The following is a 25,865-nucleotide window of genomic DNA, read 5'->3' as shown; positions in this document are numbered from 1 at the left end:
GGCCCTATGGCGAAGCCTCGGAAACCGTAACACAGCATACGGCCGAATTCATCATACAGCGCACGAATCAAAACCGGCCCGGGAACCGGCGAACGAAGTCATATTAAGGCACGAGCGGAGTCGTGAGCAAGCAAATGCAAATCGTATTTCAAAATAGTCTTTCAAAGCAAAGTGAACTCATAAGTCATTTTAGAATACAAAATAGTCGAATACTTAGCCGACATAAAGTTTCATTTTGCAAAACGTTTCCAAAATGGTCCATATAGTTCGGAACATAGATTAGCGCATCGAATAGTCCAAACATACCCCGTAGGAGGATGTTCCAAAGATCGGAAGTGGTACTTTCAACTTTATTCTCAAAGGTGGCCCGAAGGGCAAATCGGGCATTTTGGGGTAGCGGACCCACCTCGGGTCGAAGTGAGGTGACGAACATATTTTTACGAGCAGTTATATGCCAAGGGTCATACATAATCATTTCTAGGTTACCCGACCACATTTCGATAGGTTTCGGACGAATAGTGGCATTCTAGCCAAATTGGAGCCTTTAGGCTTCAATAGAATTGAATGAATAGTAACCTTTCTGTGGGTCGGGTTTCGAGGAGCAGAAATGCTCCGGAAGGTCTCATATTTGACTGACACACTAAGATATGCCAAATGAAAGAGTGGGAGGCTTTACATACCTCACAGACGTCGTAAGCTCTTCCAAAAGTCCCGTCCCGTTTCGTCAAAAATCTGCAAATGGTCAAAGTTACCAAATGAGATCCTTAGGCTCAAAAATGCCTTTAACTCCATATTTGCCTACCGAAATTTCGGCAGCATTTCCCCTATAAATCTAACATCCCCGAGGCATAACTCGGCTCAAATTAACCAATCACAACAGCCCACACATCAACAACCAAACCAAACAACAATCAAACCATTCTAGCTTTAAAGTTCTACATGATTTCTAAAGTTGGCAACTTCCATTCAAACTTTCAAAATTCTAATTCTATATCTACAAAATTGTATGCATTCCCACATTCAAACTTATATAATCCCATTCTAATTACAAACCATGCCATACACGAAATTGCATAAAAATCCATTATTTTCCCAAATTCTTCAAAACATCTAAAATGCACTACGAACATTCTAACTCACGTCGTTTCATTCCGAATTCATCAACATCGATATAGATTCATATCTAAAGTCTATAACACCCAAGATATACATTGATATACATAAAGATACCGAAGGTATACGCTTTCCGATAATATTCAAAATCATTTTTCAACGCCAGTTTCATTCCCCAATTAATAATTTACGATATAAGGATCACAACAACACATTATACCAACTTAACCAAGATCAATTCACACCAATCTCCCTATCTATGGCTCACGGCCAAACTCACTACAAACACACACCCACACGTTTCCATTTATGTCCAAATTACGGGATTCTCGTCTACTTCCAATCTTTAACACATTCATAGCAATTCTATAACATTAGAGGGGCAAGATTCTTACCTTTTACTAACTTTCCGACTTGTCGCAAACGGAATCCTTGTGCCAAACCAATTATACCACGTCGGAGAGCGTCTTGAGTACTTCTTAATTATGTGGAAGCCAAGATTTTTGGATCACACACAAGCTTGGAATCTTTTCTTTCTTTCCTCCTTTGCACTCGGCCGAAACCCCTTTTTTGTGGTGAGTTCTTGATTTTTATTTTTTTGATCTAGAATTTGTTAAGTCCTCCTAGTATATATCCACAATATTGATCATGTGCATAGCACATGATCATTAAACAAGGGGCTTGGGCCATATATATGGCCGGCCACCCCAAGTCCTTTGGGCCTAACTTTGTGTCATTTTTTTCCTTGGCCCAATTCCTAAAATGCCCCGTTTTGTAATTCCCGAAACTAATTTCCGAAGTTCCAAATTTACCCTCGGCCTTCCCCGAGGTCTTAGCATCAAAGATTTCACAACCAACATAGTCATATTCACAAAATTTAAATTAGGTCCTTATAACACACAAGTCGTAATTATTTCACGATTTCCAATTGTACGAAAACACGGGACATAACATTCTCCCCCCCTTAAGAACATTCGTCCCCGAATGTTAGATTAGTCTTATAAGGTCTTATGATCAAGGCAGGAGTGTCCCTTTTTAATGATGACATACATAATTCATTTTATCAATCAACACAACAAACTGAAAAAGGAATTAGATTACCTGCGGATGTCGGAAACAAGTGGGGATATTTCTTCTTCATCTCGTCCTCCGCCTCCCAAGTCATCTCCTCCCGATTATTGTTGCGCCACAGGACTTTGACAGAGGGCACTTCTTTAGTGCGTAGTCTCCGCACCTGTCGATCCAGAATAGATACAGGCTGCTCGTCATAAGATAACTGCTCCGTCACCTGAATGTCGTCAACTGGGAATATCCTGGCAGGATCACCAATGCATTTCCGCAACATAGACACATGAAACACCGGGTGTACGGCCTCCAAGTCGGATGGTAAGTCCAGCTCATAGGCGACCTCGCCTATCTTTCGCACGATCTGATACGGTCCAATGTACCGGGGGCTCAACTTACCCTTTTTACCGAATCTCATGACACCCTTCATGGGCGACACCTTCAGGAATACCCAGTCGCCAATCCGGAACTCTAACGGTCGACGTCGTCTATCTGCATAAGCTTTCTGTCGACTCTGAGCAGCCAATAATCGTTCTCGAATAAGCTTTACCTTATCTACAGCCTCCTGGATTACATCTGGCCCAATCAACTTAGTCTCGCCCACGTCAAACCAGCCAATAGGAGATCTGCATCTCCTGCCATAAAGGGCCTCGTACGGAGCCATCTGAATGCTGGAGTGATAACTGTTATTATAGGCGAACTCAATAAGCGGCAAATGATCATCCCAGCTGCCCCTGAAATCAATAACGCAGCCCCGCAACATATCTTCGAGCGTCTGAATAGTGCGCTCGGCCTGCCCGTCGTACTGAGGGTGAAAAGCTGTACTGAGACTCACCTGAGTCCCTAATCCCTCCTGAAATGACCTCCAGAAATTTGCTGTAAACTGGGTACCTCGGTCAGTAATAATAGATATCGGGACTCCGTGAAGTCTGACTATCTCTCTGATATACAATCTGGCATAGTCCTCAGCCGAATAAGTAGTCCGAACCGGAAGGAAATGAGCTGATTTCGTCAGCCTGTCAACAACAACCCAGATAGAGTCGTACCTGCGTGGAGTGCGCGGTAATCCAACAACAAAATCCATATTAATCATCTCCCATTTCCAGGCTGGAATTTCCATCTCCTGCAATAATCCACCGGGCTTCTGATGCTCGATCTTAACTTGCTGGCAGTTCGGGCACTGACTAACAAACTCAGCAATATCATTCTTCATGCCGTCCCACCAATACAAACACCTGAGGTCCCGATACATTTTAGTGGAACCAGGATGAACAGAATACCGTGCATTATGGGCCTCGCCCATAATCTGCCGCCGTAAGCCCGCAACATCCGGTACACAGAGCCTGCCGTCGTACAATAATACTCCTTCAGGCGAGATTTCGAACTGAGTCGTTGCTTTATTAAGGGCCACATCCCTGTACTGAATCAAAGTAGGATCCTCAAACTGGCGCTGCTTTACCTCCTGAATAATAGATGACTCAGCAATCGGGCGAACAGAAATCCCAGAATCCCCAGAATCTGCCAAACGGACCCCGAGGCTGGGCAGCTGATGAATATCACGAACCAGATCTCTCTTATCAGATGGAACATCAGCCAGACTGCCTACGGACTTGCGGCTAAGCGCATCAGCTACCACGTTGGCTTTCCCTGGATGGTACAGAATATCAACGTCATAATCCTTTAGTAGCTCAAGCCATCTCCGCTGCCGCAAATTTAGCTCCTTCTGCTTAAAAATATACTGGAGACTCTTATGGTCCGTATAGATATCAACGTGGACCCCATATAAATAATGCCGCCAAATCTTCAAAGCATGAATCACCGCGTCACAATATACAACATACCCATCAGACCCCTCTGGAAGAGCCAGAACTGGCGCTGAAATCAATCTCTCCTTCAGCATCTGAAAGCTGCGCTCGCAGGCATCTGACCACTGGAATTTTGCTGCCTTCTGGGTAAGCCTCGTCAGTGGTGCTGCAATAGAAGAGAAATCCTCCACAAACCTGCGATAATACCCAGCCAATCCCAGAAAACTGCGCACCTCCGTCGGAGTAGTAGGCCTGGGCCAATTCTGCACAGCCTCAATCTTCTGTGTATCGACCTGAATACCGTCTGCGCCAACAATATGACCCAAGAATGCCACAGAAGTCAACCAGAACTCGCATTTAGAAAATTTAGCATATAACTTCTGCTGACGGAGAATGCCAAGTACCGTCCGCAAATGATCTGAATGCTCCTCGGCTGAGCGCGAGTAAATCAGGATATCATCAATAAACACAATAACAAACATATCCAGGAAAGGCCGAAATACCCGGTTCATCAGATCCATAAATACTGCTGGAGCATTAGTCAGCCCGAAAGACATAACTCTGAACTCATAATGCCCGTACCGAGTCCTGAAGGCAGTCTTCGGGATATCTGACTCCCGTACTCGCACCTGATGATAACCAGAACGCAGATCTATCTTTGAAAAGTGTTTAGCACCCTGCAGCTGGTCAAACAAGTCATCAATCCGGGGGAGGGGATATTTATTCTTAACAGTCACCTTATTTAGCTGCCGGTAGTCGATACACATCCGCAATGACCCATCTTTCTTTCTGACAAACAACACCGGCGCTCCCCAGGGTGAGGTGCTGGGTCTAATAAAGCCCTTATCCAGCAAATCTTTCAGCTGCTCCTTCAACTCCTTCAACTCAGCTGGTGCCATTCTGTACGGAGGAATAGATATAGGCTGCGTATCTGGCATCAACTCAATAGAAAAATCAATCTCCCGCTCAGGCGGAAGGCCAGGAAGCTCGTCAGGAAAAACATCTGGAAACTCGCTGACGACCGGAACAGACTGAAGGGTAGGTACCTCCGCGGCAGTATCGTGCACACGAACCAAATGATAGATATAACCCTTCTGGATCATCTTCTTAGCCTTGAGGTATGAAATAAACTTACCCCTCGGCGATGCTGTAGATCCGAACCACTCTATGACTGGTTCCCCTGGAAACTGAAAACGGACTACCTTTTGCTGGCAGTCGACATTAGCATAGCAGGAAGACAACCAGTCCATACCCATAATGACGTCAAACTCGAGCATGTCTAACTCTACCAAATCAGCCTTAGTGCTACGATCATAAATGGTCACCGAACAATCCCTATAGATCTGTCTCGCTACAATAAAATCCCCAACTGGCGTAGCTACCTCGAACGGCTCTATAGGCTCAGACACGATCCCAATCTTACTAGCAACGAGCGGGGAAATATATGATAAAGTAGAGCCAGGGTCAATCAATGCATATACAGATCTGGAGAAAACCAGTAATGTACCTGTGACGACGTTTGGCGAAGCCTCCTGATCCTGGCGGCTGGCCAAAGCATATATGCGGTTCGAGGGACCGCTAGAACCTGAAGTGCCACCGCGGCCCCGACCGCGTCCTGCCGGTGCTGAAATACCTCGCCCTTCAGGGCGTGCAACTGATGGAGCAGAAGAAGAACCGGCGGCTGACCCTGTCTGCTGAGCAGCACTACCAGAACCGCTAGCCAATGGACAATCTCTCATAAAGTGGCCCTGACCGCCACAAGAAAAACAAGCTCCCGTCGCTCGGTAACACTCCCCGGGATGTGACTTCCCGCAGTGTGGACAACGGGGTCTAGGTGGTCTGGCCTGACTGGGACCCCTGGATACCTGCGAACCTGCCACTCTGGAGCTCTGACCGGCCCCAGACGGTCCCGTACTGTCGAATCTCCGGCTGCCTGACTGAGTACCCCGGCCGGAAGAAGGAAAATATCTGTCAGACTGCTGCTGCTGCTGAGGCTGTCCGCCTCGAGAATCCCCTAAATAACCCGCGGATCTAGCCCTCTTGGGCGGCCTCCTGTCTCTATCTCTGCCAGCAGGATCAGATCTGCGACGGTCCTCCATCCCCATCGCATAGGCCTGAAGCCGGGAAATATCCATGTCTGCCTGCAGTGACACGACCATACAGCTGTCTACCAAATACCGGTCTAATCCCATAACATAGCGGTGCATCCGATCGGACATATCTGCTACCACGGCCGGTGCATACCGGGCCAGAGAATCAAACTCAAGGCTATACTCGCGAACACTCCGACCCCTCTGCTGCAGACGCAAAAACCGATCAGCTCGTGCCCGCCGTAACTCTGGCGGCAAAAAGTGGCGGGTGAATGCTGTCACAAACTGATCCCAAGTGGCTGGAGGGGCACCCACTCCCCTAGACAGCTCCCAAGTCTCGTACCAATGAGTAGCCACATCTCGGAGCCTGTGTGAAGCCAGCTCAACTGACTCGGTCTCAGAAGCCCTGACCAAGTCCAGCGAGCGTCGCATCCCCCGAATAAAGTCATGGGGGTCCTCATCGGGCTTAGACCCGAAGAACTCTGGAGGGCCACATAGCAGGAACTCCCGAACTCGCAGGCTGTCCCGTCTGTCATCATCATCGTCGTCCCTCCGCCCGCGCCTACGAGCCTGTCCTGCTACCAGTGTAGTCAACAGCTGTACAGCCTCCCTCAGGGTCCTATCCTCCGCCCCTGGCTGAGGAGCTGGAGTCTCAGGTGCGGGTACACGGACGTCTGAAGCTGCTGAAGGTCCTGCTCCAGGCTGTACTAGTGGGGGTGTAGCAGACCCCTCAGAATGAGGCACATCCTCAGGCAAATCATAGACACGAGCCCGGGTAGCTCGCTGTGCCTGGCTAGTCTCTCCAATCCTCGCCTTGCCCTTCTGGGCCGCCGTTGCCTTCTTCGGAGGCATCACTGCAAACACAAAGGCGAGTCAGATCATAATCATCCTAATAGCACAGCTCTATCGCACGATCTAAGATTTCAAAGAAAGTGACATCCTAAATGCCCTGTAGCTTCCCGTTTATAGATGTGGTGCACAACACATCGATAAACAAGACTCTACGAGACACGGCCTGTAGACATTCCGAGGACAGACTGCTCTGATACCACTTTTGTCACGACCCAGCCCCGTGGGCCGCGACTGGCACCCTACCTGGGTGCCCAGACCAAATCACATCATCGTTTCCGAATCCAAACTTATTTCAGAATTTTCAAGAAGTTAAATCAAACATAATTTACATCGAAAATATGTCTTAAGCGGTCATATCAAATCATACTCAAACAAAGCGGCGGAATAGACATCGCCGGTCAAAATACAAATATATACAGAAGGGCCATTTGGGGCCATCATATCAAACAGACCGCTGTAAGACCCGAAAGCAAAATCAAACAACATACACATAGGACCCTCGCCCCACAAAGATGACTACAGGCCTCTACGAATTCAAAACATAACATATGGCGAGACAAGGCCTCGCCGTACCCAAACTGTCAAATATACAAAACATATACAGAGTAAAGGAGTCTGTACCAAAAGTGGACCCCGGACCAAGTAAGAGTACTCCGGAAAGCAAGAAGCGAAGCCTACTGCGGAGGATCACCGATGTCTGCACCTGCGGGCATAAAACGCAGCCCCCGGAGAGAGGGGGTCAGTACGAAATATGTACTGAGTATGTAAAGCACGGAGTACAGAATTATGGATCAAAACCGAAAGCAGATCAAATGTCAAAGTGGGGTACAAACTGGTATGTCAAAATCTATATCAAAATCATATACATATGTTTTATGCAAATAAAATCATGCAAACGCTTAAGAATGTGGTCGCCACTCCGACGCTGGCGCCACACACAGCATAACACCAGAAGGTTTCAAATCTCCGTACATCTCCGAACATAATCATAATCATCGGTGAGCATATCGCGTCCCGAGCCATATCACAGCATAACTCCAAACGGAACCGGGCCCTATGGCGAAGCCTCGGAAACCGTAACACAGCATACGGCCGAATTCATCATACAGCGCACGAATCAAAACCGGCCCGGGAACCGGCGAACGAAGTCATATTAAGGCACGAGCGGAGTCGTGAGCAAGCAAATGCAAATCGTATTTCAAAATAGTCTTTCAAAGCAAAGTGAACTCATAAGTCATTTTAGAATACAAAATAGTCGAATACTTAGCCGACATAAAGTTTCATTTTGCAAAACGTTTCCAAAATGGTCCATATAGTTCGGAACATAGATTAGCGCATCGAATAGTCCAAACATACCCCGTAGGAGGATGTTCCAAAGATCGGAAGTGGTACTTTCAACTTTATTCTCAAAGGTGGCCCGAAGGGCAAATCGGGCATTTTGGGGTAGCGGACCCACCTCGGGTCGAAGTGAGGTGACGAACATATTTTTACGAGCAGTTATATGCCAAGGGTCATACATAATCATTTCTAGGTTACCCGACCACATTTCGATAGGTTTCGGACGAATAGTGGCATTCTAGCCAAATTGGAGCCTTTAGGCTTCAATAGAATTGAATGAATAGTAACCTTTCTGTGGGTCGGGTTTCGAGGAGCAGAAATGCTCCGGAAGGTCTCATATTTGACTGACACACTAAGATATGCCAAATGAAAGAGTGGGAGGCTTTACATACCTCACAGACGTCGTAAGCTCTTCCAAAAGTCCCGTCCCGTTTCGTCAAAAATCTGCAAATGGTCAAAGTTACCAAATGAGATCCTTAGGCTCAAAAATGCCTTTAACTCCATATTTGCCTACCGAAATTTCGGCAGCATTTCCCCTATAAATCTAACATCCCCGAGGCATAACTCGGCTCAAATTAACCAATCACAACAGCCCACACATCAACAACCAAACCAAACAACAATCAAACCATTCTAGCTTTAAAGTTCTACATGATTTCTAAAGTTGGCAACTTCCATTCAAACTTTCAAAATTCTAATTCTATATCTACAAAATTGTATGCATTCCCACATTCAAACTTATATAATCCCATTCTAATTACAAACCATGCCATACACGAAATTGCATAAAAATCCATTATTTTCCCAAATTCTTCAAAACATCTAAAATGCACTACGAACATTCTAACTCACGTCGTTTCATTCCGAATTCATCAACATCGATATAGATTCATATCTAAAGTCTATAACACCCAAGATATACATTGATATACATAAAGATACCGAAGGTATACGCTTTCCGATAATATTCAAAATCATTTTTCAACGCCAGTTTCATTCCCCAATTAATAATTTACGATATAAGGATCACAACAACACATTATACCAACTTAACCAAGATCAATTCACACCAATCTCCCTATCTATGGCTCACGGCCAAACTCACTACAAACACACACCCACACGTTTCCATTTATGTCCAAATTACGGGATTCTCGTCTACTTCCAATCTTTAACACATTCATAGCAATTCTATAACATTAGAGGGGCAAGATTCTTACCTTTTACTAACTTTCCGACTTGTCGCAAACGGAATCCTTGTGCCAAACCAATTATACCACGTCGGAGAGCGTCTTGAGTACTTCTTAATTATGTGGAAGCCAAGATTTTTGGATCACACACAAGCTTGGAATCTTTTCTTTCTTTCCTCCTTTGCACTCGGCCGAAACCCTTTTTTTGTGGTGAGTTCTTGATTTTTATTTTTTTGATCTAGAATTTGTTAAGTCCTCCTAGTATATATCCACAATATTGATCATGTGCATAGCACATGATCATTAAACAAGGGGCTTGGGCCATATATATGGCCGGCCACCCCAAGTCCTTTGGGCCTAACTTTGTGTCATTTTTTTCCTTGGCCCAATTCCTAAAATGCCCCGTTTTGTAATTCCCGAAACTAATTTCCGAAGTTCCAAATTTACCCTCGGCCTTCCCCGAGGTCTTAGCATCAAAGATTTCACAACCAACATAGTCATATTCACAAAATTTAAATTAGGTCCTTATAACACACAAGTCGTAATTATTTCACGATTTCCAATTGTACGAAAACACGGGACATAACAACATGAGTCTTCATTCCGTGGCATGGGTTTTCTAATCCACTGTGCCATCTCATTATCCTTGTCCTTCCCAGGTCATCTCTTCTCTGTTATTGTTTCGTCACAACGCCTTAACAGAAGCCACGTCTTTGATACGTAATCTTCACTTGTCAATCCAATATAGCCACAGGCTGTTCCTTGCCCTCATATTATCCACAGTATTGCAGTCTCACTTACCATGCTATAATTATCCATCGGCCTTTGGTGTTCTCTTTTCTTCGCCCCATGTTTCTTTATGTCTTTGTCACTATCCCTTTTAATCTTTCATTCTAAATATTTATCCAAAAAAAAACGTATGTACATAATGTTTCCTTACCATTTATTATCCTTCGCAGTCCAGTTACCCTTATGGTAACTTATGATCCGAGTTCACTTAATTTCTTAGTTCGCAACATCCTTGAGTTCTTACTTCAACTTTTCTTTATTTCCTTCTCTCACATTTCTTGACACAAGTATACTTGTCTTTGATTTCTTTGTATTGGCGCTTGTTTCGTCCATCGTTATTCCTTGTTGGCTCTCCGGTGTGGATTCCTTACAAATATGATCGAGCATCACTTCACATCGATGACTCATATAATTTCATAGCGTATATTCTCATGTTCCGTATAATTAATGATCCATGAACTATTTTCTAGTATCCGATGAACTCTTTTATTTCATTCGTAGGCACTGCGTTATTTCTTTCTTTCAAATATTCCCAGACTACCAATTGTTAGTACTTTCGTTATAATAGTCGTTGTCATCCGAGATATCCTTTGTGAACTTAGCTTGTAGCCTTTTCCTGCTCTTTTCATTACTCTTTTAGGTACGGCGCAAATTTGCCCGATATGAGGGATTCAAATCATGTTCTAAACATATCATAATTCATGTTGGCATGAAGCATTCTCTTAAGGTGTCTTCTATCCTTTCCCTTCATGTCGGCCTCACGGTACACTCATTGTCAATTCATTTTTACTACTTTCAGGTATCCTTTTGATGTGCCGATATGTTTTGAACTCTGGCCCCGAGCTAATAAGCTTCCCTCTTCTGGAGCCTGAAAGTGTTGCGATTCCTTTAGAGTCTGATATAATATATTCTCCCCCCCCCCCTTTTTAAGGGGTTCCTTATACGCCAACAGTCCTTTTGTAAAGTCTTCGTTTATACCTTACTCCTCATCTTTCTTTCTAACTCTGTGCACAACATATCGAAACTTCTTATCCTAAGTTTTTCTTTTACTTTCTGTCTATATCATCATTTTGTCCACATTTCCATATCTTTCCATCCACTATTAGTCCTTTTGCACATTTAGCTCGCTTACTCGTAAGTCTTCTTAACTATGCGCTTGCGCTGCAGCTGTGCGTCCACATTATTCGAGCGTCCCGCTACTTTTGCTCTTAGCATAGAATCCTTACAATTTTCACTCTCTTTATCCTTGTTCATCGAACCTTTAACTATATTTATGATGCTATGACCGAGTGGCCTCCCATGCACACCCCCTTGCACTTCATTCTATTTCCCCTAAGATCAAAATCTTTTAGACCTCACATGAATTCTCATTCGATACTATTAATTTCCCAAGTCATCCTTTCAGGGAAAGAATTTCCATGTCCGAGGCAACCACATTAATATAGCTGCACATTTTATTCCTTTATATACCTTTCAAGGGCCAAAATATCCTAACATCGTCACAAGGCTTAATCATTCTTTTCTTGCTTCACATCCCTCGTCATAGTCACTATTCCTTTAGCCCCACTTATTGGAATCGGTTCTCGAGCCTCACACATTCCTCTTTTGTCCTATATTACCACTCTTTATCCTTTTCACATGCCTACTTTCAGTTCTTACCCAAATAGTCTCATGCTTTGCCGGTAGTTTCTCTCGGGAGCTTCACTCACTGAGGTTTCTTACCTTTCACCTTTTTCCGACACTTGATCTCTTTATCTTCCATCTACTCACTCTTTTTCTTTTCCAAATATCGCTGTATTAGAATTTCCAGTCTTAACCTGTATTGAAAATGACATCAGCTTACCTTGTAACACTGGTACCATTTAGTTTGTTGTCACTTGAACTTCGGTACCCTTGTTCGATTGAGGCCTTCCATACCGTAGCACCGGTCGCTGGGACACACATCACATGCCCACCAATACATTCACATGTGGGATATCGCACGCATTCATATATATATATATAATTACTATTAACTAGCCCACAAAATACTTCCAAACGCTATTCAAGCCTATCCAAATCCCAAAGCTGTGACGCACTTTCTGTCTCTTCTTCAGTCTAGCCTGTCTCGTCCTATGTGGCCTCTTATGGTCTCCAGCCATTTTGTATACCCTGATTTCCCTTTAGGTTACTCTAACTTCTCATTTGTCTCTTATGTCTAAATCTATAGGATTCCTTGCGCACTTCCCAGGGGGTCACCCATCCTAAGATTTCTCCCACCTTAGCACGCTTAACCTCAAAACTTCGATGGAATTCGGCGCCTTAATGCTGATATAATCGCATCCACTTCCTCGCATGACCTTTATTACATGATCTGAAGCAAGTCGAAGTCTTACACATTCCGGGACATTCTCGTAACACGTCCTTCCCTTTACAATTACTATTTTACCCTTTTTAATTTCCAATGTTCACCTTCCACTTGTGCGTACGACTATTTTCTGTCCTGGATTTCCTAGGTTCCTGATGATAGCAAATATACCTTCATCGCTGTTACTTATGAATACTCGGGTATCAGCCTATTCAGATTTCCACTCACCATCCTTACACAATAATTTACAGCAAAACTAATTGTCGACTTTCTCTGAATCCTTCAACAGACCTTGCTCTTACTAAACCTCGGATGTTATTCATTTTAATCATCTGGACTGCTAATCGTCTTTCTCACAATTATCTTTCACGCCATGCCCAAATCCGTAGCTCCTCTAAAATATCACATCCCACTTATTGTCTATTTACAATATTTCCTTTCCACGCTTCCTCCTGTTGGGCGTACCCAACTAAATGACCTGATTTTGAAAGATTTCTGGCAGAATCTCCTTTACAATTCTTACTATTCAAACTCTGGACGCAACAACTATCGACGATACCTCACAGAACATACGGCTATATGACACATTCTAGCCATCCAGAGCTTCCAGTTTCAGGTAACAAAACAAATATATCTAGACTTACCTTTATGACCTTCCATATCATCACTCGCCTTCTTTCGTCGTATGTAAGGCTTATTTGGGGAATATCATTTTTCCTATGACTTGGCTCTATCGCACGATCTTAAGACAGAAAGAAGGTCAACAATCCCTAGATGCCCTGTAGCCTCCTGTTTATAAATGTGGCTGGCTTCACACCCATAAATAGGACTCTACTGGACACGACTTTGCAGATAACCCCTAGGACAACCTGCTCTGATACCACTTTGTCACAACCTAATCTTTCTGGGGTGTGATGGGCACCCGACCCCATATTCGGAGCCAAGCGAACCCGCTAACTCTTATTACATACATAATCTCTTTGGACCTTTTAAATCAAATAAGAACAAAATACATAGTAAGCTTTCAGAAACTTCCTCTTGCCGTTCTCAAATTAAACCAAATCTGTAATCATATAGAATCTGTAACATAATATATAAAGACACATCGGCTGGTGAAGCCGCTTACAAGACTGACATTCTATACCCACGACTCTGTCTGCAAAGTCTCTAACATCATTAATCAGAAATCATAACATATATACTCTGACTCGGCAACACTCCGAAAGTAAGTGGAGCTCTCCAATCCAGCTGAAGCACCTTCTAGCAATGTCCTTTACTCATCTGGGTGTACCTGCGTGGCATGAAATGCAGCCCCCGAAGAAAAGGGGACAGTACGGAATATGTACTGAGCATGTAAGGCATGGAATACAGAAAACAGAACAATAATCGAAACAAGCAGTACAAAAGGTAAGTACATTAGCCAGAATACCAGAGTGCTTATCTTCCGAACGCAAATCATGTACACCGATGTCATATGTCAGAAAAGTACAAAAAATAAGTAGATCATCCAGAGTGCCACAATGCTTACTCTCCAAACACAGACCATGCATGCTTAGTGCTGCGGAACGTGTAGCCCGATCTATATATATATATATATACTATATTGCTGTGGAACGTGCAGCCCGATCCATTTATATATTATATTGCTGCGGAACGTGCAGCCTGATCCATATATTATATTGCTGCGGAACGTGCAACCCGATCCATATATACATATATTATATTGCTGCGGAACGTGCAGCCCGATCCATAAATACATATATTATATTGCTGCGGAACGTGCAGCCCGATCCATATACATATATTATATTGCTGCGGAACGTGCAGCCTGATCCATATATAACATAACATGTTAGTGCCGAGTATAACATAGTGCGCACAATGACACAACCGGCCCGGGGCTCGGCGAACGATATAATAGTAGTACGCACGAGCAGAGTAGTGAGAAACCATATGCATATAAATCAATTCTGAGACTCGATGGACGAGTACACTTACCGACACCTGAAGGCTCAGACACAAGTTTCGGGTCAATCCGACTTAGTATAAGAAAGTTATGGGCGTTTGAAGTACAGAACCTTCTACGAACGTTTCAGAAGCCATTTTTGGAAAATCAAAGCAACAATCATGTTAGGTACCTTTCGAATATCATTATGGATCAAATCAGATAGAGCTTTTGGAACCATATTTACGTATCAAAATATATCAAAGACTCAATGAAATAATCAAACGTGCCATCATTTGAAGATCAAGACATTAGTCATATCAATTTATCTCTCGAATGCCATTCGGAAACGTATCAAATAGATCTTCGGACATCATAGATAGGCATCAAAACTATATGAAACAGCTTATGGAAATCAAGAACGTTAGCCATCCTAGTGGCTCTAAGAATAGGAGTTTCTTTGAAATCATACATATACTTTGTCATGTTGGTTTCACAAAGATCATGCCAAAAGAAAGAAAGGGTAAGCCTTACATACCTGCTCCACGTCCTATTAGCTACGCTTATTTATCCAAGCTTGCTAGTCTACATTCAAAAGAATTCACACAAACATTAGATTCGTCGCCATACACTTGCCTTAGTTTCTCACATAAATTCACTTATAATCTACCGACATTTCGGCAGCATTTCCCCTGTAAATACACCATCCCCGAGAATCTAACTCGGCCAATTTTATCAACAACAATCCAAGAATTCAACTCGGACAAATTATCAACAACAATACCAACGGTTATTCTAACAATATCCACAATCAATTCAAAACGCATACTAACATTAGCAACATCTTTCTACAAACTTCGACGGCGTTTCATTTATGTTCAATTCATAGTTGCCCACTTATTCAAGTACTAATCCGAAACCATTCAAACAATATTCAAGAACACTTCAAACATTCCGCACAATATTCAAAAGAATCTAACCAATATGCCATTCCATCCGAAACCTTCCAATTTCAACAAGAACAATAATAACACATTTCCTCCTTTCAAATTCATGAACTACACCAACAATTCACACACTAACAACATTATTTTCCATATATACAAGAAATGGTTTTAACATCACATTAGCTTCTAAACAACTCTCCAACACTTACAACTTCGACTAGAATCATTAAACTTTTATTTTCATCATAAATTCCATTACAACAACAACCAAAATACTAAGAAAAATTGATTCATTCTCTTCTATACCACACAACAACCACACGGCCACAATACTACATCCATACTTTCATGAATTTCACCCATTTCTACATACTACAACATACACAACCATTCATAACATATAAAAAGAAGATTAAATCTTACCTTTTTCCCTTAACTTCTCACTTGGCTAGGGTTATGAACTTGCAACAAAGAGTGGTCTACTTGCTCCAACAATTATCCCACGTTAAAGAGGACCTTCAAATTAGTAGGAATGCTAGAAGAAAATATTTTTTTGGATCAAAAATTGAAGTCTTCCATTCTTGCTTGCTTGGCCGAATATGGCCCCTTGTTTTTCTCCTTCTCCAAGTTTCTTGAGTCTTCTAAGTAAAGATGAGAAATATGAAGAATTAGTCATCTTTTGGTCTTATTTATTTTACTTCCATGTGAGCCTTGGCCCACTTCATTTTGGATGGCCAAATGGCCCATTAATTCAAGCCCACTTTTTTTTTTTGTAATTCATGAAAATTTATTTTCCTAATTCCAAATTTACCCTTAGCCTTCCTCTATAGTTTCTACGAGCCATCTTGCGAATTTCCCTTTTTGCCCCTAGATTTTCTTAATATTTCCACTTCAAAATTTTTCATAACAGCTTGTGTGTTAAACAAGATCAAAATATGGCCTTGTCCTTAACTTTTCACAATTATCTCGAATTATCCGAACGTACAAAATACGGGAAATAACAGAACATTGGGCAGCACTTCCTTTGTTTATACTACCTTTCCCACGTTCTATCTCAACTCCCAACATTTACAACAACACTCACCATATCGCAAGCAACAATCATCATTTATATAGTTTGAGTAAAGTCCACCATTTCTCTCCAATTTCTTCACATTTATGGTTATAGGTTCGCTATCGTATTTTCTCATGTATCACACTTACCTCATGGTCTACATGTCATTTATAACGCATTCATACTCACAACACACTAACATTCATGATTCAATTCTACTATCATTCAATGGTGGCACTATTCACCCATTCAAGACCCATTTCCCATGTCTCTCTACAATTCAAGACTCTTAGTCTTCTAATACCTTAAACAACATTATAAAGTCATGAAACATACCTTAGATGGTGGTTGAACAAGTCTTGAGTTGAATTACTTCACTTGCACAAAACCCTAGTTCCACCTTCCATGGAATTTCTTAACTTAGATGATCCTTGATGCGTTTCTTACACTTGGTTCTTGTGGATTGATGAAGTTGATCTTAATTCTTCACTTGAATTCTTGGTTTGGAAGAGTTTGGAATGTTCTAGAGAGAGGTTGGGTCGTGGAGTGAGAAGAGGAAATAAATAAAATGAACTTGCGCCGTACCTAAAACTGCTCCAGTGGCTGCCCTTTTTCTGTGTCCACTTGACGGTTCATTTTACGGGCCGTATAATTTTATACGGTCCGTATAATCTACCGTAAAACCCACCTTTCCTCAACCTTTTTCTGTGACACTTCTACGGTTCATTATACGACCGTAAAACCATTATACGGTCCGTATAATCGACCGTATTGTTATATCCCCTATTTTTGTACATTGGGATATTGTAAGCTAATTGCGATAAGTTAAGGACAAGACAATGTTAGAATACAAGGTAGAGACTTTTAACCTCCGATTTTGTTTTAGTGCACAAGTGGCTTATAAATTTTATTTGGTGTAGAAACATTAATGGAGATTATGGACTAATTAACCATGATTAGATTATTAAATGGGATTAAAAGTCTAATTAGTCACTAATTACTTCATTAAGGGCAGTGTGGGTCCCACCCATAGCTTGGCCATATTTGGTTGGCTCAAGCCATGAGTGGGACATGTGTCCAACATTTAGACTTGGTATAAATAGAAAAATTGATGACTAGGGAGTCATATTTCATCTTCACCAAGTCAAGAAAATTTAGAAAGGGAAAGAGAAGGTCTCGGCCATGGCTGGCTAAGAATGAGTTCTTGTGTGTGTGTATCAAAAAATATTTTTTTCTAAGCAATTCAACTCCTTAGAAGATGTATAATAACGTGGAATTAGTTCTAGGGCAACAAGAACAAGTATAAAGTTCAAGACACAAATTGGAGCCAAGTTGAAAAGCCAAGCATTAAAGGTAAGGTTTAATATTCTTTTGAATGTGTTGTGGATGGTTTGAAAGTGTTGTAGTGTGTAGAAATGAATGAAAATCATGGAATTATGTGTGTTGGTGTTGAAGCCGTGTAGGGGCTGTTTGTGTAGGAATGATGAACTAAGTTTGCTTAGTATTTTTGATTGTTGTTGTTGTGGATTCTATGATGAAAATGAAAGTTTAATGATTCAAGTTGGAGTTGTAATTGTTTGTGGGCTGTTGTAGAAGCTAATATGATGTTAATATAGTTTCTTGCATTTATATAAATGATGTTGCTAAGCGTGTGGTTGTTGGTAGAATTTGTGAAATTGGAAGGAAAGAATGTGTTGTTGTTGTTCGTGTTAAGTTTGGAAGATTGCGGGTTGTATGGTATGTTGGTCGGGCTGTTTTGAATATTGTGCGGGTTGTCCGAAGTGTCCTCGAGTCTTGTTTGAATGGTCTCGGGTTAGCACTTGAACGTGTGATCATTAGTGTTGGCTTGACTGTATGTGGTTGATTTGAATATAAAGGAGATATCGTCAAATTATTTAGAAAGAAGTTACTAACGTTAGAATACGTTTTGAATCTCTTCGTAGTTTAATCGTAGTTCTTGACGTCTTAATATAGGTTGAGATACTATTGGGCAGCGTATACATGTTGTGTTACGAGTAAACGCTAAAGGTATGTAAAGCCTATCCCTTCTTTCTTTTGGCATGTCCTAGATGTAAATAAGATATGATATGAGCTTTGGGGTAATTCTATTCACAAGTTCCGAGTATGATTTATGATTCTTATTCACTTCTTGATGTTAGAACTCCCAGGATAGTCGAGCTATTGCCCTCGAGTCCTTTATATGATTGAATAGTAAATGATGCATAAAAGTTCCTATTCTTGAAGGATCCTATAATAAATAATGTCCTTAACTTTCATACGTTGTCTCGTATTAATTTGACACATGTCTACGATCCCTGAGACTTTCCTTAACGTGGTTCTTAATGACATTTAGAGAGAACTTGATATGGCTATTATCCTGATACTTGAGAACTAATTAGTCTACTTATCTATTAAGTCTCAAAAGATGATCTGTATGTATATGGTTATTCATTACTCTTGCTCGTGCATACTGTTGTTACATCTTTCACTGAGTCCCGGGCCGGGTATGTTATCGTGCACAATGTCGTTGCATTATTCACCGAGTCCCTTGCTAGAGGGCCGGGTACGATATATGTATATATGTATATGATGGTATATTTATGGCACCGAGTCCCATAATTGGCCGGGTACGGTATATGATGATATGATAATATGACTTTATTCATCGAGTCCCTTACTAGAGGGCCGGGTACGGTATATATATGTATATGATGATATGATAGTATGCTGATAGGATGACATGATTTTATCCACCGAGTCCCATAATGGGCCAGGTACGATATATGATAATGATATGCATGATTATGTATCATAAGGCACAGGTACAGTGATTCTTGATTATCACACTTATCTCCTGGAACCTCTACTTCAGTTATGATATTTCTTATGATATTCCATGCTTTATATACTCAGTACATATCTCGTACTGACCCCCTTTCTTCGGGGGGCTGTGTTTCATGCCCGCAGGTACAGACGCTCGTTTTGGTGATCCGCCAGCTTAGGATATCTATTCAGCTATCTTGGAGTGCTCCCTTGTTCCGGAGCCTAGCTTTTGGTACAGATCCTTTTGTTGCATACATGTGTTTATTCAAGGGTACGGCGGGGCCCTGTCCCGTCATATGATACTGTTGTCACTCTTAGAGGTCTGTAGACATATGTGTGGGTTGTATATAGCTACTGTTCAGTCGTGTCTGTATGACTTATGTTTTGGGACGTTCCCATTCGTAGTGGCAGCCTTGTTGGCTTGCGTATATATATATGATTTGGGATGTTGTGTGTAGTGGCAGCCTTGTCGGCTTGCGTAGACATATATACGTATGTTCTGGATGCTGTATATTATGGTAGCCTTGTTGGCTTATGTATAGCTGGGACGTTCTTCTATATCATGACAGCCTTGCCGGCTTATGTGCGATATTATCTGTTGGAAGTTGTAACTCCTCAGGAGACAGGTGGCTATGATATGCATATATGCGACAGCTTTAAAGCAATGTCTTGTCTATACATATATAAGTCCTTATTATGCTAGTTGTGGATGATTATATTTAACAGGTGTATATGAGTGTCCAGCTCGGGCACTAGTCACGGCCTACGGGGTTGGGTCGTGACACGTATAATCCACCAGTTCACTGAATCTTATTTCCATCACTTCGTTTCATCTCCTATTCTTATGGAACCTTCTTAACAATTGTTCAACACTTCAATACCAACCTACAGGATGTTATCACTCGTCTCAAAACACCGCATACGCTATGACCTTTGTTAGCCTATTTACTGTATACTAACGGAAGAATTTCCGAGGTGTAACAGATATAACCTTGCATAATCTTCCGCTGAGTAGGTAGTTCTAACCGAAACAAAATGAGCTGCCTTTGTTAATCTATCCACGATCACCCATATAGAATCATATTTCTCTCGGGAACGAGGTAATCCCACCATGAAATCCATGTTGATCACTTCTCATTTCCAAGTAGGGATTTCCATTGCTTGCAATAAGCCTCCTGGCTTTTGGTGTTCAATCTTTACTTGTTGGCAATTTGGACACCGTGCTACAAATTCGGCTATGTCTCTCTTCATGCCATCCCACCAATACATCATCTCGAGATAATGGTACATTTTAGTTGCACCTGGATGAATAGAGTACCGAGAACAATGTGCTTCTTCTAGAATTCGGCGGCGCAATTCCACCACATTCGGCACACATAGCCTGCCTCGGTATCTAAGAATCCCATCCATAGGAACTTCAAATGAAGACTTCTCCTTTCCATGAGATTTGTCTCTATAATGACACAATTGGGGATCTTCATACTGTCGCTCTTTTACTTCCACGTCCAAGGACGAAATTGTGGAATCATTGATACCAATCCATGCATCGCCCGAATCAAATATACGCACTCCTAAATTTGCTAATCGGTGAAGTTCTTGAACCATCTCTTTCCTTTTCGGAGGGATTTCACATAAACTACCCATTGATCGGCGGCTAAGTGCATCAGCTACTACATTTGCCTTACCGGGGTGGTACAAAATGTTCACATCATAATCTTTCAGTAATTCTAACCACCGCCTCTGCCGTAAATTCAAATCCTTCTGTTTGAAAATGTACTGAAGACTTTTGTGATCTGTATAGATATCAACGTGCACACCGTATAAATAATGCCTCCATATTTTTAGGGCATGAATAACCACAGCCAATTCGAGATCATGAGTTGGATAATTCTTCTCATGGTTCCGTAATTGTCACGAAGCATATGCAATAACTTTCCCATTCTGCATCAATACGCATCCTAGTCCAACACCGGAAGCATCACAATATACCACGTAACCATCTAACCCTTCTGGAAGTGTTAAGATTGGAGCTGAGGTCAACATGTCTTTCAACTCTTGGAAGCTTCGCTCACAAGCATCATTCCATTGAAATTTGGCTGATTTCTGGGATAGCTTCGTCAATGGAGCTGAAATAGATGAAAACCCTCTACGAATCTTCGATAATAACCTGCCAACCCCAAAACGCTACGAACTTCTGTAGGCGTCGTAGGCCTCGGCCAAGTCTTCACAGCCTCAATTTTATGAGTATCGACTCGAACACCATCCATGGCCCAGAAATGTCACGGAATTCAGCCAGAACTCACACTTTGAAAATTTTGCATACAATTCTCGGGCTCGAAGAATGCCAAGAACAATTCGCAAATGATCTGCATGTTCCGATTCTGTACGAGAGTACACCAGAATATCATCAATAAACACTATCATGAATAAATCCAAGAGTGGCCTGAATACGTTGTTCATTAAATTCATAAATACAGCCGGAGCATTAGTCAACCCGAATGACATTACTCGGAATTCATAGTGGCCATATCTCGTCCTGAAAGTTGTTTTGGGAATATCTGCTTCTCTAACTCTTACTTGATGATAACCCGACCTCAAATCTATTTTGGAAAACCACTTGGCACCTTGAAACTGGTCGAACAAGTCATCAATCCTTGGAAGAGTATATTTGTTCTTTATCGTCACTTTGTTCAGTTGCCTATAATCGATGCACATTCGCAGGGAACCGTCTTTCTTTCTCACAAACAAGACCGGTGCTCCCCACGGTGATGAGTTGGGTCTAATAAACCCCTTGTCAAGCAGATCTTTCAGCTGTGCTTTTAGCTCTTTCAACTCTGCTGGAGCCATTCGATAAGGAGGAATAGAAATGGGCTCGGTGTCCGGCAATACATCAATGGCGAAATCATTTTCCCTTTCTGGAGGAAGTCCTGGAAGTTCATCTGGGAACACATCTGGGAATTCATTCACTACCGGAACTGACTGGAAAGTTGGCGGCCTTGCCTCTGTGTCATGAACCCGAACTAAGTGATAAATATAGCCCTTGGCTATCATCTTCCTTGCCTTGAGGTAGGAAATAAACCTACCCTTTGGCGATGCTCTATTACCTTCCCACTCAAGCACGGGCCCTCCCGAAAATTGAAATCGAACCACTTTTGTGCGGCAATCAACATTTGCATAGCACGACGCCAACCAATCCATACCCATGATTACATCGAAATCTACCATTTTCAGCTCAATCAAGTCAGCTTTGTCTGACGATCACATATCACAATGACATAATTTTTGTACACTTATCTTGCTATCACAGGATCACCAACCGGAGTGAGTACCTCAAAGGGTTTAATGGACTCGGGTTTCACCCCAATACAACCAGCAACATATGGGGTAATATAAGAGAATGTAGAACCCGGATCTATCAATGCATACACATCACGGGATAATATAGACAATATACCTGTAACTACATCCGGAGAGGACTCGAGATCCTATCGTCCCGCTAAAGCATATACACGGGGCTGAGTGGCACCTGAAGTAGATGCTGCCTCTCGGCCTCTACCTCGGCCTGCTGTCATCTGGGGAGTCTGACCTACCGGGCGTGCTGATTAAGAGCCAGCTGCTGAACCTGTAGGTTGAACTCCAACTCTGCCACTCATCGACGGGAAATCTCTCATCATATGCCCCACCTGACCACAAGTATAGCAGGCATCCGAACCCTGATGACACTGTCCGGAATATATTCTGCCGCATTGGTTGCATCGCGACACTGGGGTTCTCCCCTGACTATATTCTTCCCTGAACTGGGAATCTGAAGCCCTCGAACTCTGGCCTTGTCCTGAGCGGAAGGAGCGATAAAATCTCCTACCTGCGAATCGAGGAGGTGCACTCGTCACTGACTGGCCTGAGTACCTAGAATATGTCTGCCTTGATCCCCCTCTATAATCACTGCTAGCTCCCATGGATCTGGCCCTCTTGCCTTGCCTTCTATCGCTATCACGGTCACCTCTCTGTTGTTGTTGTCGCCCCTTCAAATTCTGAGCATGAGCCTGTATCCGAGAAATGTCCATCCCGTCTTGCAAGGAAGCTGTCAGGCAATCTCTTAATAAATGTGGCCCTAGGACACTTACAAATCTATGCACTCGGTCCCCCATGTCGGCCACAATAGCCGGGGCATATCTAGATAAAGAATTAAATTGAAGGCTATATTCCCGGGCGCTCATATTTCCTTGCCTCAGATTCAGAAATCTATCCGCTCTAGCTCGGCGGACCTCGGGTGGCAAATAGTGGCGAATAAAAGCATCTACAAACTCTTTCCAAATCGGAGGAGGCGCGTTCTCTCCTCTTGATAACACCCAATTGTTGTACCACAACACCGCCACATCCCGGAGTCTATAAGATGCCAACTCCACGGATTCGGTCTCGAAGGCATGGACAATCTTCAATGTCCTTAACATCTCATCTACGAAACTTTGCAGATCTTCATCCGGCTTTGACCCGAAGAATTCCAGAGGATTTAAACTCATAAAATCACGGGCTTTGGTACTTGCTGCCCGATCACTTGAACCCACATTCTGCCGTTGTGCCTGTGCGGCAACCAATTGTGTCAGTAGCCGAATGGCCGCGGTCATTTGTTGACTCAAAGCAGCCGGCGGAGGAATTGGAGCTGGGGCTCCTCCTCGCTCTCCCACTTTGGGCGGGGTAGAGGAAGTATTAGATGGAGCCTCGTTATGTGATTCGCCTTCTTCTATATTCATTGGAGGCTCTCTTTCCACCAGCCTATTTGTCGTAGTCTTGCCCCTCTGGGCGGCTGTAGCTTTCCCCTTTGGCGGCATTCTGAAATCATAACGCACAATTAGGGAGGATAAAATCTTACACATGGCTCTATCGCATGATCTCATAGAAGAAGAATGGTCATTTTTCATAAATGCCCTGTAGCCTCCTATTTATTGATGTGGAGCGCAACACACCATAAACAAGACTCTACTAGACACGGCTCGTAGGCACTTCCTAGGACCGAACTGCTCTGATACCACTTTTGTCACGACCCAGCTAGGGGCCGCGACGGGTACCCGGGGCTAACCACCGAGCACCGCCAGTTCCGTCGCTCATCTTAGTCATTTTATACCATTTTTATCATCTTTATACTCATAGCGTGGGAAAATCATATTTCGTATGAAAACATAAAATCCCGTAGGCTATCAAAATAATGTATATATGCATACAACAGCGATCTCGTGAAACCATCTAACCCGCACTGCGTATCTTCAAGCCTCTACTGGAGTACTGAACGTAGGGACGGGACAAGACCCCGTCGTGCCCAAAAATACATATACATGGCTATATATATATATATATATATATACAAAAGAATAATCATAAGCACCTCCGGGACAATGGAGGGCTTCCAATCAGCTGACAACTACTACGGATCTGGATCGAGCTCTCCTCCCTGTCTACCTGTGGGCATGAACACAACGTCCAAAGAAAACGGACGTAAGTACGAACATTGTACTGAGTATGAGAGGCATAAATAATGAAATGAGACAATAATGTAAAGAAAGTACTCATATGGAACATCAGAATCTAACTGCCAAGTATAAGAAAACAAGTCATGCTGTCTTACTCATGCTCGTCATCATATCATATCATATATGCATCATGTATCAACTCCCCGTCCATATCGGATCGGTGTGATAATCATAACATTAGCCTGCGTCCAGGCCTCCCGTGTCCGGGGTAACATCTCATGCCGCCCACTAGTGGTGTCTGCCCATGCCATTTGGCCATGGTGTAGCGTATATCTGCCCGCCTTAGCGGTGACTGCCCGGCCAAATAGGCGCGGTGTAATAGTGATATCATCATATGCTCATCATAATATGCTTAACTTATCATAATACATACATAAGTCTCAAGACCAACCATATTCTATCGGGGTGACGTAAGGTCGTGATCCCCTGATTGCATTATGAAACAATCATGGACATTCTGCCTCACCTTGAAGGGATTAGCACAAAAGGAGAGTGTAAGCGATAAATAAAATCATTAGACTCTCTATATTCTAACTCATTACCTTGTGTAGCAAATTATATACATAGGCTCATGGATAAGAAAGAAGTTACGCTATAAGATTCATACCATTAGAAAGAAGAGACTAGCCTCACATACCTTTGACGTTTAACTAAGCTATCATCCGCTTGTTCTTATTCGATATCACGTCTCTACCTTCAAGAGGGAATTCACACTATTATTAGTTAACTAACCATAAGAATGCACTACTATTTCTAGAGAAAATTGGGCAGCACTTCCTTTGTTTCTACTACTTTTCCCGTATTCTATATCAACTCTCAAATGCCCACAATAACATCCACAATATCGAAATCAACAATCATCATTTACATGCATTAACCGCACTCCACCATTTCTCTCTAATTTCTCCACATTTATACATATAACTCATTATCACGTTTTCTCTTATATGATACTTATTTCGTGGTCTAAACATCCTTTACA

The 25,865-nt window shown here is 42.5% G+C and overlaps 1 long non-coding RNA gene across 1 annotated transcript; it reads right to left on the bottom strand.

Moving 5' to 3' along the window:
- Positions 1-7,535: 7,535 nt before the first annotated feature.
- On the bottom strand, positions 7,536-9,625 carry LOC132620542 (uncharacterized). The gene is made up of 3 exons (XR_009574991.1): positions 9,484-9,625; positions 8,656-8,707; positions 7,536-7,628 (listed from the first exon to the last, which is right to left on the bottom strand). It is a non-coding gene; the product is annotated as an uncharacterized LOC132620542 (long non-coding RNA).
- Between the last annotated feature and the right edge of the window lie 16,240 nt (positions 9,626-25,865).

The sequence above is a fragment of the Lycium barbarum genome, chromosome 2 (genome assembly GCF_019175385.1).
Source record: "Lycium barbarum isolate Lr01 chromosome 2, ASM1917538v2, whole genome shotgun sequence".
NCBI lineage: Eukaryota > Viridiplantae > Streptophyta > Magnoliopsida > Solanales > Solanaceae > Lycium > Lycium barbarum.
Note: the sequence above shows the minus strand (reverse complement) of the source record. Positions and strands in the feature narration are given on the sequence as shown.